Genomic DNA, 19811 nt, shown 5'->3' with positions numbered 1-19811 from the left:
GATATGAGTTGGGAATGCTGAGTCAACTTCTATTGCACTATTTGGCTATTCTCTAAGTGTTAAATACTTTCTGAGGAACTCATTTACCTCCTGATGCATTGCCATTGTGAAATCAGCAATATTTTTTGAAAACTAATTGTCTGTATTTCGTATATTACATATAATCACATTATATAATTATATGATTATATAATTATATAATGTGATTGTATGTAATATCTTGCCTTACAGAAATGGTTCTCAGTGGGGGTAGGGGTGTGACTTTGACTTCTAAGGGATGCTTGATAATGTCTGGCTACAGGTTTTGTTGTCATAATGTATGCTGCTGACACCTAGTAAATAGAGGCTAGAGATGGTGCTAAATATCCTACAATGCACAAGACAGATCCCCCCTGATATAGACTGAATGTTTGTGTCCCCTAAAATTCATAGGTTGAAACCTAATGCCCAACGCAATGGTATTAGGAAGTGGGGCCTTTAGGAAAGTACTTAGACCATGAGGGCTGAACCCTTATAAAAGAGGCCCCAGAGAGCTAACTCATCCCTTCCTTCCCCCATGTGGGGTTACAGGGAAAAGACATTCATCTAAGAAGCAGACATTTGTTTAGGAAGCAGACCTTCACGATACTCCAAGTCTGCCAAGTGCCTTGATCTGGAACTTCCCAGCCTCCAGACCTGTGAAATATAAATGTCGTTTATACGCTGCCCAGTTAATGGCATTTTGTTATAACAGCCTGAACAGACTAAGACAGCCCCCACAGAAAATAAAGTATTATGTGGCCTGTAATGTCAACAGCACCAAGGTTGAGAAACCTAGCGTTAGGTATATTAACTGCTTGATTGAGCAGTGGTAAGATAGGAATCAGTAAATGCATAACACAGTGCATGGTGTTCTAAAAGCATTCCAGTACTCAGTAGATATTGAGTTAAGACAGCACTGACTGTCATAACCACCACTCTCTTTTTAGCAACCTTAAGAGTTTTTAGACTGACAAAATAATAACACCTCCCTTGATCTTAAAAGTGGAAAGTGAAAGCTAAAAGTGCAATGGTGTGCTTGTCAACTTGATATCACAGAAAATGTAATAATATTAATTTTTAATAAACTTTTTGTTTTAGAATAATTTTAGATTTAAAAGAAGTTACAAAGATAGTGCAAAGAGTTCGCATGTATACCTCAACCCATTTCCTTATTGTTAATATTGTCTATGGCCATATTACCTTTGTCAAAACTAAGAAACTGACACTGGTACATTACTGTTAACTAAACTCCAGACTTTATTTGGATTTCCTCAGTTTTTCCATTAATCTCCTCTTTTTGTTCCAGGATCCAATCCAAGGTACCACATTGTTGTCCTGTTTCCTCAGCCTCCTCTTATCTGTGACGGTTTTCAGTTTTCCTGTGTTTTTCATGTGCATGACAGTCTTGAGGAGTACTGGCCAAGTATCCTATCGAATGTTCCTTCATCTATGTTTGTCTGATATGTTTTCTCATGATTAGACTGGGGTTATGACTTTTGGAAAGAATTCCAAAGAAGTGAAGTGGCCCTCTCATCACATCATTTAAGGGAGTACATCATATTGTGGGGGCATATGTTAGGGGGTATATCAGATCCTAGCGATGTTAAACTTCATCATTTGGTAAAGCTATTATTTGCCAGGTTTCTCCATTTTAGTCACTCTTTTTCTATTTCCCTACTTTATTCTTTAAAAAACAAGCCACTAAGTGTAGCCCACTCTGGGGGAGGTGGGGAGGTAAGAAAGAGAGGAATAAGACAGGAATTAAGCCCACCTCCTGGATGGTATTTATATATATTTATATTATTTAGATATTATTTAGAATTCTTCTGTAAGGAAGATTTGTTTCTTCTCCCTCATTTGTTTATTTATTCAGTCTTTAATTTATATCAGTATGGATACATGTGTATTTTATACTTTGAGTCCTAACCACAAACTATATTATTTTTTTTGTTTCTCAAATTGTTACAGGTTTGGACATTGGGAGTGCTTTGCATCCTGTGTCCCTTTGACATACCCCCATCCGTTTTCTTTTTGAACACTTCCTTACTTTCTGGAGCTACAAAATTCTCCAGGCTTATTTTGTATTTTTCCTGCCTCAGCCCAGGAATGTAATTTTCCTGCCTCATTTCACCCAATGTTCCTTTAATTGAGAATGGTAATTAGAAACCAAGATCTGGATGCTAGGTGTTTTCCTTGCTACTGGGGTGTCATTGTTTCTAGGCCCTCTCAGCAGACAGAGGTAGGCAGTAAATATATGTTTACTAACTCATGTACACATACATGTCTATAATAATTTCTGTATCTGCCCATTGTGTGCGCGTGTTTTGTGTGTGCGTATTAAGTTAAACATGAGTTCATACTGATATCTCTGACTCCACCCAGTACCATGGGGCTCATCTGAACTTTCCTTTCTTGTTTTTTCTGTGACTTTCCTCTCTTACAGTGAAAAACCTGACTCCCACCATCCATCATCTATGTACTTAATTGTTCAACTCCAGTAGACATGTACAGCAGTTTCAGAATGATTAGCATTTATTCCTATTAGAAATGAATTTGCCAACTGGAGTTACTGGAGTTTTGTAGTCTTGTTTTTTTGTCTGCCCTTTCAATTTCAAGTCAAAACATTGTTTTCCATACTTACTTAAGTACCTCTTGTTGTCATTACATACATAAACGTTCACTCTTTCTGACGTACAGTTCTCTGGGTTTTGACCAATGCATAATTTCACATATGCACCACCCCAGTAATGCAGAGAACTGTTCCTTCTTCTTAAGAGTTCCTTTGTATGGCTTCATAGTAGTCAGCCACTGTTCAACCCCTCAACTCTGACAACCATTAATCTGTTTTCCATCCCTACATTTTTATCTTTTCTGGAATGTTATATTAATAGAATCATATAATATGTAACCTTTGGGTCCAGCTTCTTAAAACGCATTTAAATTTTATTCATGATGTTGTGTGAATCAATATCTCATTTCTTTTATCATTGAATAATATTCCACTGTATGGATGTACCACACTTTCTTATTTACGCCCCTGTTGAACCACATTTGGAAGCTTCCAGTTTTTAGTGATTATGGATGAAGCTGCTATAAACATTTGTGTATAGGCTTTTGTATGAATGTATGTTTTTAAATCACTCAGTAAATACCTACTAGTATAACTGTTGGGTCACATTTTATATATATATATATATATATATATATATACACATACATATATATATATACACACACACACACATACATACACACACACACATATATATATATTTACATTATAATGAAAGTTTTATTTTTATTTTTCCTTAGTCTTCATGCATTTTGATGTTTAAACAATGTTTTGACTCTCATCAAATCCTTCAGGTTGAAAACTGTATCAATAGAGTCAGTTGGTCTTGATAATTCAAACCAAAAAGACCTTTTTCAAGGGATTTCCTCTCCCTGGTTTATTGTGTTGAATAATTTCTCCCCCACACACACAATTTTATTGAGGTATAATAACAAATAAAATTGTATATATTTATGGAGAAAAGGGAACACTCTTGTACTGTTGGTGGGAATATAAATTGATTCAGCCACTATGAAGAACAGTATGGAGGTTCCTTAAACAACTAAAAATAGAACTGCCATATGACCCAGCAATTCCACTCCTGGGCATATACCCAGAGAAAACCATAATTCAAAAAGACACATGCACCCCAGTGTTCATTGCAGCACTGTTTACAATAGTCAGGACATGGAAGTGACCTAAACGTCCATCAACAGAGGAATGGATAAAGAAGATGTGTACATATATATAATGGAATTACTCAGCCATAAAAAGGAACGAAATTAGGTCATTTGTAGAGATGTGGATGGACCTAGTGACTGTCATACAGAGTGAAGTAAGTCAGATAGAGAAAAACAAATATCATATATTAACGCATATGTGTAGAATCTAGAAAAATGGTATAGATGATCTTATTTGCAAAGCAGAAATAGAGACACAGACATAGAGAACAAACGTATGTATACCAAGAGGGAAGAGGGGATGATTAATAGGGAGATTAGGATTGACATATATACACTACTGATACTATGTATAAAATAAAGAACTAATGAGAACCTACTGTATAGCACAGGGAACTCTACTCAGTGCTCTGTGGTGACCTAAATGGGAAGGAAATCCAGCTATGTATATGCATAGCTGATTCACTTTGCAGGGGAGTAGTAACTAACACAACATGTTAAAGCAACTATACTCCAATAAAAATTAATTTTAAAAAAGACTGAAAAAAATTGTACATATTTAAAGTACATAATGTGATGACTTCATATATTGTGAATATTGTGAAATTATTACCATAATCATGTTAGTTGCACATCTATCACTTCACATAGTTACCTTGTTTTTTTATGGTGCGAACACTTAAAATCCACTCTGTTAGCAAATTTCAAATTTCAAATATACAGTACAATATTATTAACTATAGTCACCATGGGTATATTAGATCCCCAGAATTTACACATCTTAAACTAAAACTTCATACCCTTTGACGAGCATCTTCCTATTTCCCCCACCCACTAGCCCCTGGCAATCATCATTCTACTCTCTGCTTTTGTGAGTTCGACTTATTTTCTTTTAGATTCCACATATAAGGGAGATCATACAGTATTTGTTTTTCTCTAACTTAGCATAAAGCCCTCCAGGTACATCCATGTTGTGGCTAATGGAAGGATTTCCTTCTTTTTTGTGACTGAATACTATTACATTGTGTATACACACAACACATTTTGTTTTTCATTCATCTGTCAGTGGACATCTAAGTTAAAATTCACTGTTGACTTTTAATGGTGTTTTGGTGGAGTCTTTAGGGTTTTCTATAATTAAGAGCATGCCAGCTGCACACAGAGACAATTTATTTCTTTCTATCCATATGTATGCCTTTTATTTATTTCTCTCACCTAATAGTTCTGGCTGTTCCAGTACTTTATTAAATAGAAGTGACAAAAGTGGGCGTCCTCATCTTGTTCCTGATCTCAGAGGAAAAGCTTTCATCTTTTCACTGCTAAGTATGATGTTAGCTGTGGGTCTGTTATATGTGGCCCTTATTATGTTAAAGTACATTCATATTATATCATTGAAAGTCTGAATTTTTGTTTGTTTCTTTTTCATATTGCCAGTAGAACTTAATAGTTTTCTGGAGAATATAGGATGTTTATAAATGGGGATGTAGCAGATATACACGAGAATTGAAGTGTATCTAGATATAGAAACACTACATTTCCTTTTTTGAGTTCACAACAGGGTGGTATTTCATTGCAGCTATTAGAAATTTTAGAAATTTATGACTTATCATAAGGTAAGTGCTAACTTTGCAACATGTATCACTTTTGTAACTGACATTGTGTGTTCAGGTTCATTGTGTTTCTGACATATTCCCATCATCTCCTTTCATGAGAGAATCTCTTGTGAACTACAGTGACTTTTTTATTGACATAATACAAGTGCAAAAGCTTTCCAGCAAAGCATTACTTTGTAACAATAGGCCAGAAACATTCTGCCAGGCAATAAGTCATCTATATATTCACTGGAGCACAAAAATATTTCAGTGATATACCAGGTAAAATTTTGATTAAATGCACTTTCTTCTGCAGCTTTGGTAAAATTTCAGGTATTTAATTCTTATATATAATTATGTTTCTGAACTTCATATATACATTGTTATGTTTTTCAACTGAATTCCCAGCTGAATATAAAAACTGAGAACAAGGAGAGGTGTTGTTACTTAGAGGTGTTTTTAACAGTTCTTCAATTTCATAACTTGTCATTTCCTTCTTCTTTGATTTAGAAATGTGTTATACTCCTAGAAGTTTTCATATTTGCTATATAAAAAAATAGAATAATTTGAGAGGGATTGTACTAGCATAGTGGTTAAGAACTCAGACTCTGAAGCCAGACATCCTAAGTTTGTAATCTCAGCTCTGCCCCTTACTTGCTTTTAGCTTTTGTGCACATTGCTTACCCTCTCAATACTTCAGCTTCTTCGTCTTTAAAAACGGAAATAATATTCCTCTAAATGGGAGCAATAGCTCTTAGGGTTATTATGAAGATTGAGTTAATATGCATCAGTGATTAATATTGTGAATATCATATAGTAAATTCTATATGTTAGTTATCATTGTTGCTATCAAAGGAAAATGAAAATACATTTGCTCCGTCATTATGCATAACTAGTTCCAATCATTGCTGTTACTTTCTTTTATTTCAGTTTTCCTACAGTGAAGAAGAATGCAATGGATTCCTTTGCCATTATTTGATATCTTAAGTTGTATTTTTAATATTTATATATTGTTTCGCTATATATTAGATATTGGGAATTTAACAATAATATGTGTTGTCTCCATTCCCAGAGACTCTAACACTATCCTAACTAGGGAAAACAAATTATTATACTAACTACTAAGCAAGTAGTCTCTTTAAAATCATCTTATTTTGGGGGTGCTGTATACATGTTATTCTTTAAGCATTTAACGATTGATACTTTTTTGTTTCTCACCTTGATTAAAAATTAAGACCTTCTTTTGACTATAAAAGATATCTTTCTTTATGAAGGAGAAGGAAAGAAAACCACTGTGTTTCTTTTTTTTCTTTTTTCCAGTTTTCTGAGAAATAATTGACATACGTATATGTTTAAATTGTACAGCACGATGGTTTGGTTTGTATATATAATGAAATGATTACTACAGTACATTTAGTTAGCATCATCATCTCATATAGATACAATAAAAAGAAAAAATTTTCTCCATGTGATGAGAACTTACAGAATCTACTCTGTTAACAATTTTCCTGTATATCATATGGCAGTGTTAGCTGTAGTCATCATGTTTTACATCGTATCCCTAGTACTTATTTATCTTATAACTGGAAGTTTGTACCTTTTGACCGTCTTCCTCCAGTTTCCCTTCCCTCTGTGTCTCTGACAGTCACATATCTGATCTCTTTTTCTATGCGTTTGGTGAGTTTTGTTTGTTTTTAGATTCCACATATAAGTGAGATCATACAGTATTTGTATCTTTCTGTGAGACTTATTTCATTCAGCATAATGCCTTCAAGATCCATCCATGTTGTCACAAATGATAAGGTTTCCTCCTTTTTGATGGCTGAATAGTACTCCAAATTTTATATGCACCACAACTTTTCTATGTGTTTCTTGAGTGAGGCAATGAGATATGGTAAAATGAGCAATGGAGTAGAAGGCAGAACACCTAAATTCTGGCCCTGACACTGCCATTTACTTGCTGTATGATCCTGAGTTGACCTTTGTGATTTACAGTTTCTTTGTTACCTAACTCTGTAATTATTGTAAAAATCAAATATGAGAATTAGTGTAAAAACACTTTGGATACTGAAAATACCATACAAATAAAAATCAATATTATTGTTAATTTTGATTAGAAGCAACTCTACCTTTACCTTGCTGAAGAGGTTAAGGATTAAACTGGTTTTTAATGTGCATTGTATAGAAGTGAGGTTAAGGTACTACAGAACATGCTGATGTTCATGCTTAGGAAAGGGATGGTGATGATTTCCAGCCAATTCTTAGAGTGGGACAGTGACTCTCAGAATTGTGTAATGGTAAAGCACAGGCTGCATTTGGCAGAAGTGGCAGTTTCTTAATCCCTGATTCAAACTAGAGGGCAGATCAATGGTGTCCAAAAGATGATTTAGAAGCTTTATTTTTATTGAAAATCTTTTGAGAAATCTCCTATCAAAAGTTTTCCTAAGGATTTTTAATAAATGACAAAATTAACACATCTCAATTCTTTCTCCTTTTCATCTTTACTCAGGGTGGAGGTGCTAAGTGCTCTAGATTATAGCCAGAAGGAAAACAATAATAATGATGAGGAGGATGAGGGTGATAATGGTGGTAATGATGATGATGGTGGACACAATTGATGCTCATAATAGGAAACAATTACCAATTCACTGAGTGCTGTATAAGAAAAAGGAAAAATATTTACATTATTTTAACAAATATTTATTGTGCTACACATTTCAAGAGAGTTGCAAAGATAATCCTTGGCCTCAAGATCCTTCTAGTTTGATTGAAGAAAGACATATATCAAGCAAAGTATCTATAATCCTCCTTCCCAAGCTACCTAAAAGAGATCCATTGTTTTCCTAAAAGGATGTTGAGTAAAGGCAAAGATGAGGGCATGGGTAGTTGGGTGTGGGGAGGGGAGAACACAGACAGACAGACCACTGACTCAACAGGGAGGGAGGGAGCAACTGGGGAAACTTTGAAAGGAAGTGGTACTTTGGGGCATGAGGTTTCAAGAAGATTGTTTCTGAAGTTTGTTTGCAAGTAATGTAACCCTCTCTTCTTGTCCCAGAAAATCATAACTGAAATTTTATATTTCACTTAAAGCCTTTTGAGTTGGATTGTGCATACTTGGAGTTAATTTTGGATATGATATTATGCTGAGACTAGCAATAAAATGAGAAAAAACGTTGCCTAATAAATTTCACATACAAATTTATTCAAAAAATACAGAGATAATGCCACTAGATTTTTGCATAATATTCACTTTAAGTACAATTTTTAAAATGGTAAATATTTTGGTCATAGCCTCAAAATAGGTCAATAAAAACAATATGACTATATGTAATACATTATCCTTTGATAATAAAAACTACTGCCATGTATGAGCACCACAACTAGGAATTATTCTAGGTGTTTTAATATTATCTAATCCTAACAATAACTTGAAACATTGTAAATGTTGAAATCCTTATTTTAAAGATGGGAATAAGGAAGCACAGTTGTTAAGGTGATATGCCCCAGATGACACAGCTAGAAAATTTCAGGGCTGGAATTTCACTTGAGATTGACTCCAAAAGCCTATTCTCTTTACAAGTTATTATGTTCCATTGGAAAGAACACAACTTATTTTAGCAATTACTTATAGAAGTATCTCCCATTAATTCTATATTTATCACCTCATATATCAAATCTTAAATTATAACATTTTGGAAATAGTATATTAAAAAATGGAACATATTTGGATTGGTACAAAGAAAATGATTAAGAGGATAAAAATAACCCAAAGCAGTAAGTATTAATTTAAGCAAAGTTAAGCTGAACATTGAGAAGTTAAGAATATAAGCTTCTTAGATTTTCAAAGCAATAACCCTTCCTGTAGCAGAAAACATTCATTTTATGTAAACACTGATTACTATAAAAAAAGACTAGTCACATGTTGTTAATGTCTCCAACTTCTTTACTTTAGTTATGTTGGATAATTTTTATATTTATTAAATCGTTGTTGATCCATTGTGTGTTCATAGTAAATTAAATAGTCTTACTTGTTCAGTTTGTGATGCTTTAGTAGTTTTTCCCCACTCCCACCACACTTTGTTGCAGCAACTTAGTTCAGTGACAAATCTTGCCACTTCTCACTTTATTTATTCCTGTGTCCGATCCAGTTAATATTTTATTTTACTGATTTTGAGAAAACAATGTGTTTGGTCTCCTTGGTGCTAAGAGGTGCCCCAGAAATGTGTGTTTTCGCCAAGGGTTGAGTAAAGCATGTGGTTATTGAAGTGTCATGGGGATGGATTCTGATGGAGAAACCCAGCAGGTGTTTAGGATGATACAAGTGAAGTCAGAGCTTAGGATAAGTGGTTTCAAACTTGTGGGATGTAACACCCACTGTTAAAGGAAATTTTGAAAAAAGAACTCGTATCATCCTTATGGTTGACTTTGATTTATTTTTATTCTCTTCTATGTATATAAATATTAAATGAGATATAATAAATTCCTGCCCTTATAAAGCTATAAAGCCAAAATTAAAATATCTTTAAAATTTTGAACAAAATGAAAATCCCAAAATTCAAAAACCCTAATGAAGAATTTGAAGACCTTCTCTACCCCTCATTTCCCTGTCACAATCTGTCTGTATCTTAGGATGTGAATATAATGCTACCTCTTCCAAGGAGTCTTTCTTTTTTTTTTTTTTTTTTTTTTTTTGCGGTACGCGGGCCTCCCACTGTTGCGGCCTCTCCTGCCGCAGAGCACAGGCTCCGGACGCACAGGCTCAGAGGCCATGGTTCATGGGCCCAGCAACATGTGGGATCCTCCCGGACCGGGGCACGAACCCGTGTCCCCTGCATCGGCAGGCAGACTCTCAACCACTGCGCCACCAGGGAAGCCCCCCAAGGAGTCTTTCTTAATCATCCCAAATATAGTAAGTGATTCCTCTCCCCTATACCTCTATGAAAATCACACATCTTTCTCTTGTGGTAATTACCATGTAATATTTATGGGTATAATATTACCCTATTCAATCATATATTCCTTGAGGACAAGAACCATGTCTTATTTATCTCTGCACACCATAAGCCTTGAATGGTATCTTTTTCACATAGTTACTTATTCCTGATTGTAAAAATAATACATGTTCATTTTTGAAAATTTAGAAAACAGAACTGTTTAAAGAGGAAATCTTAATCACCCATAGCTCTAGAGATAGCCACTACTAAGATTTTAGAGCATATCTCTCCATTCCTTTATGCTAATCATCACAAAAAGGAATTAATAACTTAGTTATTTTAAAGGGTAAGTGTGTAAGGATATGTATGTATATATGCATCATTTTATTCATTCAGGCAATGCTTTGGGTGATACCAAATATACCAGGGTTTTTTTTAAGAATATTAGTATCATGCTATCTGTATGATTTAGTATTGTTCTATTTTTAGTTATTATTATGACTATTTCCCCATATAATTAAATATTCTTCAAGTATATGTTTTATGACTAAATACAATTATAAATGAACCTTAAGTTCTCTATTTTAACAACTATGCAATGTACCATAACCTTATTCTGTTTTTATATACATATGTTTTGTGTAGATTAGTATCTTTCACATAAATATTTGTTGAATAAATAACCTAATGTGTTCTTTTATAAGGCTATATGTCTGTGTAAGAATATATGCATATGTTTGCATTGTTATTATCGTTCAGCCAGTACTTTTGGAGATCTGATTATATGCCGGTCATTGCATACGTCTGGAAAAACAGAATTAAATAAAATTTCTCTACTAAAAAGGCTTAGGTCGGGCTTCCCTGGTGGCGCAGTGGTTGAGAGTCCGCCTGCCGATGCAGGGGACGTGGGTTCGTGCCCCTGTCTGGGAAGATCCCACATGCCGCGGAGCGGCTGGGCCCGTGAGCCATGGCCACTGAGCCTGCGCGTCCAGAGCCTGTGCTCCGCAACTGGAGAGGCCATAGCAGTGAGAGGCCCGCGTACCGCAAAAAAAAAAAAAAAAAAAAGGTTTAGGTCTTTTAGAAAGACAAATGAGCCAGCAACTACAGTACTGTTAACTATGAGCCCAGGATAGGGCTAATTCACTCATGAAAACTTACAATAATGACGTTTCAATTTCCTTTCTAACTTGCATAAGGCTAATTAAATTAAGCATTCAACACCAGGCAATTAAAACTGAGGCACTTAGAACTAAGGGTTGCAAAACCCACAGTAGAAAACATCATATATTTCATGTCTTTCTTTTTCTCCCTACCGAGCTTAGATCATAGCTTTTGGTTCTAGCGATAGAAAGCTTTTTGTGATAGAGCTTCATAGGTTTATGGAATGAGCTCTTTTTGAATTGTCAGATGCCTTATTCCTGATTTCCACCTCCACTTTCACCTCCATACAAATGCCCTTGACTTTAATTTCTCTTACAGTGACCTAGGGATTAATTTTTGTCCTTTTCTCATGCACATTTATCATTATGTGTTCTCATGTGAGATATTTTATGATTTTAATTAATAAAAAATAAATGTAAGATACAACTGTTCTAAGAAATAAAGAATATTAAAAGATTGAAACTTTCCCTCAAATCATTGAAAACCCACTGCAGATACAGAACATTACATATAATAAGTGCAATGACTCATTCATTTACTGTAATACATATCTTTTGAGAACTATTATATACCAAACTTTGAGCTAGGTCCTAGTAATATAGCAGTGAACAAAAGACAAATTTCCTGTGCCTATAGAAGTTATATTTTAGTAGATGATAGAATTATACAGAAGATGCCAAGTGTTCATTTATAACTTAGTGTTTAAATTTGTAACAGATTTTCCTAAGATAATATTTATAAGTGGAGTTATGTTTATAAAAACATCTTTAAATAATTTATATTAAATAAAAAATTATAGTGCTAATGACTCAGTAGAATCCAAGAACTACTGGAAAATATATATCAAGATTCAAGTTCAAATGTGTATGACATTTATTTCCTTATGGAATGAATAGTGGGAACTAGACCACTGTTGCTACTCCCTTATCAGTTGGTAGAATCTTGTTCTTCTCCCTTTGAATGTGAACTGGCCTTAGCAACTCACTTACAACAGAAGTGTTGTGTATCTCTTCTAAGGCTGGGTCAGAAAAAGCCTCGCAGCTTCTTCCTTGTTGTTCTGGTCTCTTGAAACACTTGCTATCTGGATCTTCCTTTCAGGATGCTTCCTTTTGGGAGCTGCCAAACTGTTAAGTCTAGGCCACATGAAGAGGTCACATGCAGGCACTCAGTTGACACACCCAACTGGGCCCAGCCTCCAAGTCCTCTCAACCCAGGTCTCAGACCTGTGAGTGAAGTTCTGTATGTGCAAAGAAGGAAGCAAAGAGATATTTGGTGATGAGTATCATAGTAAGAGTGATGCATTGTGGCAGAGACACTAATGCTCACCAAATAGTCCATGTGTTCTTCCAAATTTCTTGGGCACCTTGCAGGTAATTAAAGCCTAAAGAATAGGCTGTGACAGCAGAGGTATACGTCACTTCCAGGCCATAGCAGAGGAGGGCGGTTATGAATAAGCACTGACATATCAGGTGATATGTAGATAGCCTAGATCCTTAAGTCACTATGTGAAGCAGAAAAGTCTAGATTATTGTTGAGTAATATACCCTCTAAATTCTTCATTTTTTCATTTTTCTTAATCACTTATTCATGACATGAACTCCTACCATATGCCAGCTACATGCTAGAAATATAAAGATGAGTAAGATGTCGTCCCAGTTCTTAAGGAGCTCAGAGTCTTGTGGTGAATTTTCCTAAATACTTAATTGTTTACTTGCCACTTACAGACTTTCTCCAGAAGAGATCTTTGAAAGACTGTAAGTTCCTTGAAAACAAAGGCTACTTATTTTTTTGTCTATAGCCTATATACCGCCTAGAACGAAATATTCCATACAGTAAGCATTCAACAAATATGTATTGAATTGAACTGAGTTGGACACAGTGCCTTGAATTGCACCTGCATCATTTGTTCATGAATGCATCATGGATCTCAAAAGTATAAGACAAATTTGAAATAGTATGAATATACAAAAATGGGGTTCCAGTTACTGTCCTTTGACATTATTTTTATAAAATGAAGGCTGCCATATCAAAACTGTTGAGGAGGAGAAAAAAGACCTGAAATGTGAACTATAATATGAACACAACAATCCTATAAAATATAACATCCATGAATCTAAACTTGATGTATAAAGTTGATCATTTTTTAATGATCTAATATTGAGTGCTTTTAAATTAGCAAATTTCACCTCTAGGTCTAGATTTTTGTATAGTGAAGAGAAAGATGCACTAAACTACAGGGATGATCAACTCTGACTTCAAAATCCAATAAAACTCAGAAATGAAAATATATTAACATTTGGAGTGAACCAAAGACAACGTAACGTTCATTAGGTTCCGACTGGAAATCTTATTTTCTGTCCTGGGCCACATTATTTATTTGCTTAAGCCAAACGGACTCTTTAGGAGCTTCTGTCTTGACTTATGTTCCCCTGGAAATACATAGTAAGGTATGTAGTGAAGGTCCTTTTACCAGATGTTCCTCTAGACATATTAAATTCCAAGGTTCACTGTTCATTTTATTCACCACAGATATTTTTATTACAGCAAATAAGAATGGGAAAATGCAAAAGATCAAGGGACTTCTGTGTTGTACCTGCTGTGTTTATACACCTGGCTGATGTCACTAATAACACTGTCATAACCAACTTTTATTGAGTGCTCACTATGTGCCGGTTAGTCTTTTAAGTGCTTTACACCTATTGTTCAAGTTAATTGTCATAACAACCTTATGAGCTGGGTTATTACTATTCCCATCTCATAGATGAAGAAAATCTGGCATGGAAAAATTAAATAACCTTACTAAAAGGTAAAAAACAAAAACAAAGAAGCAAACAGACAAAAATGCCTAGGAAGCTAATGAACAGAGAGTCAGGGAGTTAGGATCACCCCGGCACCCCAGGGTTCTGTCTCCAGAGCACCCATGGCACCCGTGGCAGTGTGATAAGCAAGGAAGGAAATTCTAAAACCTGAGTAGTTGTTCCTAAATAAATTTCAGTGATTAGTAACCCAGAGCAAAAAGCTAACAGTGCATTTGATTACAGTTTCTAAAGGGTAATTCTTAACTTAGATGAAATATTTCCTAGCATGTGAAACCACCCACAGTGATGCTAAGGAAAGGATGTTGTGATGCACCATTGTTACAAAAACTAAAGAAAACAAAGTAATCGTATCTGGAGCAAAAAGCCATTGTAAAGATATTGTACATTTTGCTGAGCATAGAACACGGGTTGGCCTATTAAAGAATATAGTCAAAAATATGTCTGAGGAAATACGTGTTTACTGAGCAAATGTTAGGCTTAACGGTTAATGCAAAATTCAGTAGAATTATTTACTCAGTTAACTAAGTAATACTAATTCTTTTGCAGCTTCACTTTGCAGATGAGAAAAGAATGGCAGGTTAATTATATATGAACTGGAATGAGTGACTGAGATCTCTATTTCTCTTTGTATTTCCATTTATCTATAGTTCAGTAAGCATGAAGTTGAGAATATAACCCTGAGGGCTTCCCTTCCCTGGTGGCGCAGTGGTTGAGAGTCCGCCTGCCGATGCAGGGGACGCGAGTTCATGCCCCAGTCCGGGAAGATCCTACATGCCGTGGAGCGGCTGGGCCCGTGAGCCATGGCTGCTGGGCCTGCGCGTCCTGAGCCTGTGCTCCACAACGGGAGAGGCCACAACAGTGAGAGGCCCGCGTACCGCAAAAAAAAAAAAAGAGAGAATATAACCCTGAATGTTCTAACTTATAATGTGCCAGTTTATATTCATGTCAAATATATTTTTTAAAAGATAGGTGTTACGATGTGTCAATGTAGGTTCAACAGTTGTAATAAATGTACCACTCTGGTGGGAGATGTTGATTATGGGTGAGGCTATGCGTATGTGGGGACAGAGAGTGTATGGGAAATTTCTGTACTACCCCCTCAATTTTTAAAACTAAAAGTTTTAGCCTAAAACTGCTCTAAACAAATTAAGTCTTTTTTTTTTTTTTTTTGCGGTACGCAGGCCTCTCACTGTTGTGGCCTCTCCCGTTGTGGAGCACAGGCTCCGGACGTGCAGGCTTAGCGGCCATGGCTCACAGGCCCAGCCGCTCCATGGCATGTGGGATCTTCCCGGACCGGGGCACGAACCCGTGTCCCCTGCATTGTCAGGAGGACTCTCAACCACTGTGCCACCAGGGAAGCCCATTAAGTCTTTTTTTTTTAAAGTCTTGAAAAAAGGTAGAGAAAAGGCAAACATGAGTCAAGGGAAAAGGATCATACAGAGGAGGGGGAAAGAATTAAGATAAAGGATAGCAATGGGAAAAGGGGGGTGTGTCAAATTACTTAAGCACCTGCTGAATGGAGGTACCCACAAGGAACATCCATGTCAGATATGTGTAAATACTGAACTCTTTTCTGGGTTCCTGTTTTTTCTACAAAAACCGTGACCGACATTTCAGTTAAGGTAGAAACAAAAGATAACTGAACTTTTATAGTTCCTGTTACCTATCTTTTCTACAGTACTTATTTCACTGCTATCACTACTTGTTTTTGTATCTGGTTGCTTACCAGAATGTATAAGCGTCCATGAGAATTGATTATGCTCTTTTTATCTTCATTTTCTCAGTACCCAGCATAGTGTCTTAACTATAGTAGGCATTTGGTTAATATCTGTTGAATAAATGCCTGTGTTCATGAATGAACAAAAGAAAACAAGCTGATAAAGGGTCATTGATATGCATAATTAGTCTCCTGGCATAGACTCTACAAATGTAAGTGTAGGGGAGTCGAGGGATTTCGGGGCCGGTTAGTGAAAAATATACGACCACAGGTGGCATCGGCACACACAAGTTTTATTTGGGTGACACTCTGACAAGTCCTTCACAGCAGGAGACTGTCTAGAAGCTACCATGAGGGGCCACCATCCAGAAGGGGAAGATGAAAAGGAAACTTTCAGGGGAGAAGAGGAAAAGAGAGGGAGCTTATATGTCTAGGTGATGGGTCAGAGAGCTCCAATGGGCATCAGTGGTTTGGGTCTTTATAGCCCAGGGCTTACCAATAGCCTGGCACTAGCAGATGTAGGGCAGTTTCCTTCGGTGTGCAAAGCAGACGGGCTCTAGCTTAAAATCTGCTTATCTGGGCTATGTTTAAAACAATAGGATGACGGGGCTTCCCTGGTGGTGCAGTGGTTGAGAGTCCGCCTGCCGATGCAGGGAACACGGGTTCGTGTCCCGGTCCAGGAAGATCCCACATGCCGCGGAGCGGCTGGGCCCGTGAGCCATGGCCGCTGAGCCTGCGCGTCCGGAGCCTGTGCTCCGCAACGGGAGAGGCCACAACAGTGAGAGGCCCGCGTACCGCAAAAAAAAAAAAAAAAAAAAAAACAATAGGATGTGTGAAAATTTGAGTTTGGTGCTGGTGGGCTTTTGAGCTAATGGATCTCATCCTGCTCTAAAGAAATAAACAACATAAGTGCCAGTACACAGAGACCATCTCTGGCTCATTTATATAACAGTTAATTAAGCAGGATATAAAAGATAATAATTCAAGAAAGAGAGGAAGTGATTCTATTGGCTTTTACCAAGCATTATTTCATATACTTAATTTTTTCAGGCACATCAAGCTGAAAGATTATATATCATGCTAAGAAACAAATTTATACCACTGTACACATACTCATATGAAAAGCACAACTGAACAATAAATACCAACCTCTATAGATTAAGAAATAATCTATGAAGTTTTTATAAAAATTGATTATGAAATAAACTTTCACTTATTAATATAAAAAAGGAATATTATGTGGAGAATCATTATGGGAGAATGAATTAAACCCTCTGAAGTAAAATGAGTCATAATTATATTTTTATTACCACTCTACTTTTGTATTAGGAAAACTCAGTCTAGCTTCTCTTTTAAGAGAGAGATTGTTTGTAATTGTTAAATATCATTTGAGTACCTATAATATAATAAATATTTGAGTTAACATTTTCTTGTATTATCTGTCTCCTCCCCAAAGGAAATTATATCTTAAGTCAAATGCTTTGGATGCATTTATTTCACAGATATCACTAAGGATGTCATATGTCATAGATGCCACCAAGGGGAACAACCCAGAAGTCCTATGCAATCACTGCATCTAGCTCAGGTCTAGATATCTGGTGATAACAGGTAGTCTCCACATTAGGTCTGGACTTGGCTTTCTCGGTCCTGACCTATGAACTACAAAGATAATGTCTCTGTTCACTCCATACTCAGTGGATAATGGTAGAAGAGGGACAGGATAAACATAGCAAACACTTCCATTCAAAAATGGGAGGAATGGAAGATATGCAGCAGGTACTTGTCTCTAAGCATTTTGAAAACTCACTGTGCAGTGACTGTGAGGGTGAGGAATCCCAATTGAATTCCAATTGTTTCTCATAGTCCCTAGCTGTACTCTCAGGAAGGAACTTCCTTTCTATTATCCTTCTTGGCCACATCTGAAGTAGGTGGTGTGGAATATACCTTACTTGGAGGCTGTGAAGCTTTCTCTTTCTACTTCCTGCTTGAAGAAATTTGGTAGCCTAAGGGTAATTTTATGTCTTGAATGGTAACATTACTTTTTTATTACAGATTTGTGGTTCCTTTGGCAGTACAAACCTCTCAGAAACTCATGGGGCTTCTTCTCTATTTGATTACAGTGAGTTCCATGTACCAGTAACCCTGCCCACAGTTCTTTTAGAGACATAATTCTCAGATGTGCTACTTGCTTTCTCTCCCCATACCTCACTCTCTGGAAATAATGGGGGCTGCACTGAGGCTATCTGACTTCTGTGCAAAGGCTGAGCTTTCAATCTTATCTTTGCTCTAAGTTATTTTATCCAATTGAAATATTTTTAGGGTGCATCACCCCTATATCATATTCGCCCTGTGGCATCATAATCAGATCAGCAGTTTTTTAAATGGGCATAAAGCTATAACTTTAATGTGATCTTTGACACAATATTAAATTTTAATGGGCCTTTGTCACTCAAAGTCTTTCTCAGTTGTATTTCTTACTGTTTAGGGTCTATAGCAGTTCGCTTTCTCACTATTTCAAGGCCTCAAATTTTTGGACTCTCTTTTCCTTCATGTCTGTTTGCAAACTGACTAATTATTTCGTGATGAAAGGTCTTTCCTTAATACCTTGACAGATGCAAGTTAACACACTCTACTAATGCTCTGTTTTCCAGTCTCTTCCCCTAAAGTTTGAATGCACTCAGTACATGATCTGTTTCCCAAGTTATCAAAGACAGAATGTAACCAAATTTTTTTTTTTTTTTTTTTTTTTTTTTTGCGGTACGCAGGCCTCTCAGCGCTGCGGCCTCTCCCATTGTGGAGCACAGGCTCCAGACGCGCAGGCTCAGCAGCCACGGCTCACGGGCCCAGCCACTCCGCGGCCCGCAGGATCCTCCTGGACCAGGGCACGAACCCGCGTCCCCCGCATCGGCAGGCAGACCCCCAACCACTGCGCCACCAGGGAAGCCCAAAATTTTTTTTTTCCATTGGATAAAGTGGATTGCTATCTATTCAACTTCCAATATGAATTTTCTTATAACCTAACTACTAAATCAGTGCCACATAGCTTAGGTTTTTGTTACAGCAGTGCCCTACTCCAAGTACCAATTTATGGATTAGTCAAGATATGCTTTGTAATGCTCTGATAATTAATTAACATTGACATCTCAAGCTTTATACAGCAGTGGTTGATTTCTTGCCCCATAACATGTCTAAAGGAAGTTAGCCAGGGGCCTCTCTTCTACGTAGCACTCAGAGACCTAGACTAACAGAATATTAACATCTAGATTCTCACTGGTCAATTTTTATAGGTCAACCAAGGCAGCTGTAGAGAGTTCACAGAGAATTTACATCTCTGCTTTGGCCCAGAAGTGATAGATATCAGTTCCACTCACAGCTCATTAGACATGTATATACATTCCATAAAATGTTCTGTATACATTTTAGGATTATTTGTTCTAGTTCTGTGAAAAATGTCATGGGTATTTTGATAAGGATTGCATTTAATCTGTACCTTGCTTTGGGTATTGTGGACATTTTAGCAATATTAATTCTTCGAATACAGAACATGAGATATCTTCCCATTTCTTTGTATCATCTTCAGTTTCCTTCATCAGTGTCTTGTAGTTGACAGAGTATAGGTCTTTCACCTCCTTGGTTAATTTTATTCCCATATATTTTATTCTTTTGTGTGTGTGTGTGTGATTTTAAACAGGATTGTTTTCTTGCTTTCACTTTCTGATAGTTCATTATTAGTGTGTAGAAAATCAAGATATTTCCATATATTAATCATGTATCCTGCACCTTTATGACATTCATTTTTTAGTTCTAATAGGTTTTGTTAGAGACTTTAGGGTTT

General features: G+C 36.3%; 1 protein-coding gene across 1 annotated transcript in view; it reads left to right on the top strand.

Annotated features, from left to right (window-relative positions):
- The window catches only part of ATRNL1 (attractin like 1), a 696121-nt gene that overhangs the window by 420552 nt on the left and 255758 nt on the right, over positions 1 to 19811 (top strand). The gene's annotated exons all lie outside the window — the stretch shown is intronic.

The sequence above is a fragment of the Mesoplodon bidens genome (genome assembly GCF_964165515.1).
Source record: "Mesoplodon bidens genome assembly, chromosome: 1".
Classification (NCBI taxonomy): domain Eukaryota; kingdom Metazoa; phylum Chordata; class Mammalia; order Artiodactyla; family Ziphiidae; genus Mesoplodon; species Mesoplodon bidens.
This window is presented reverse-complemented; position numbering and strand designations above follow the sequence as displayed.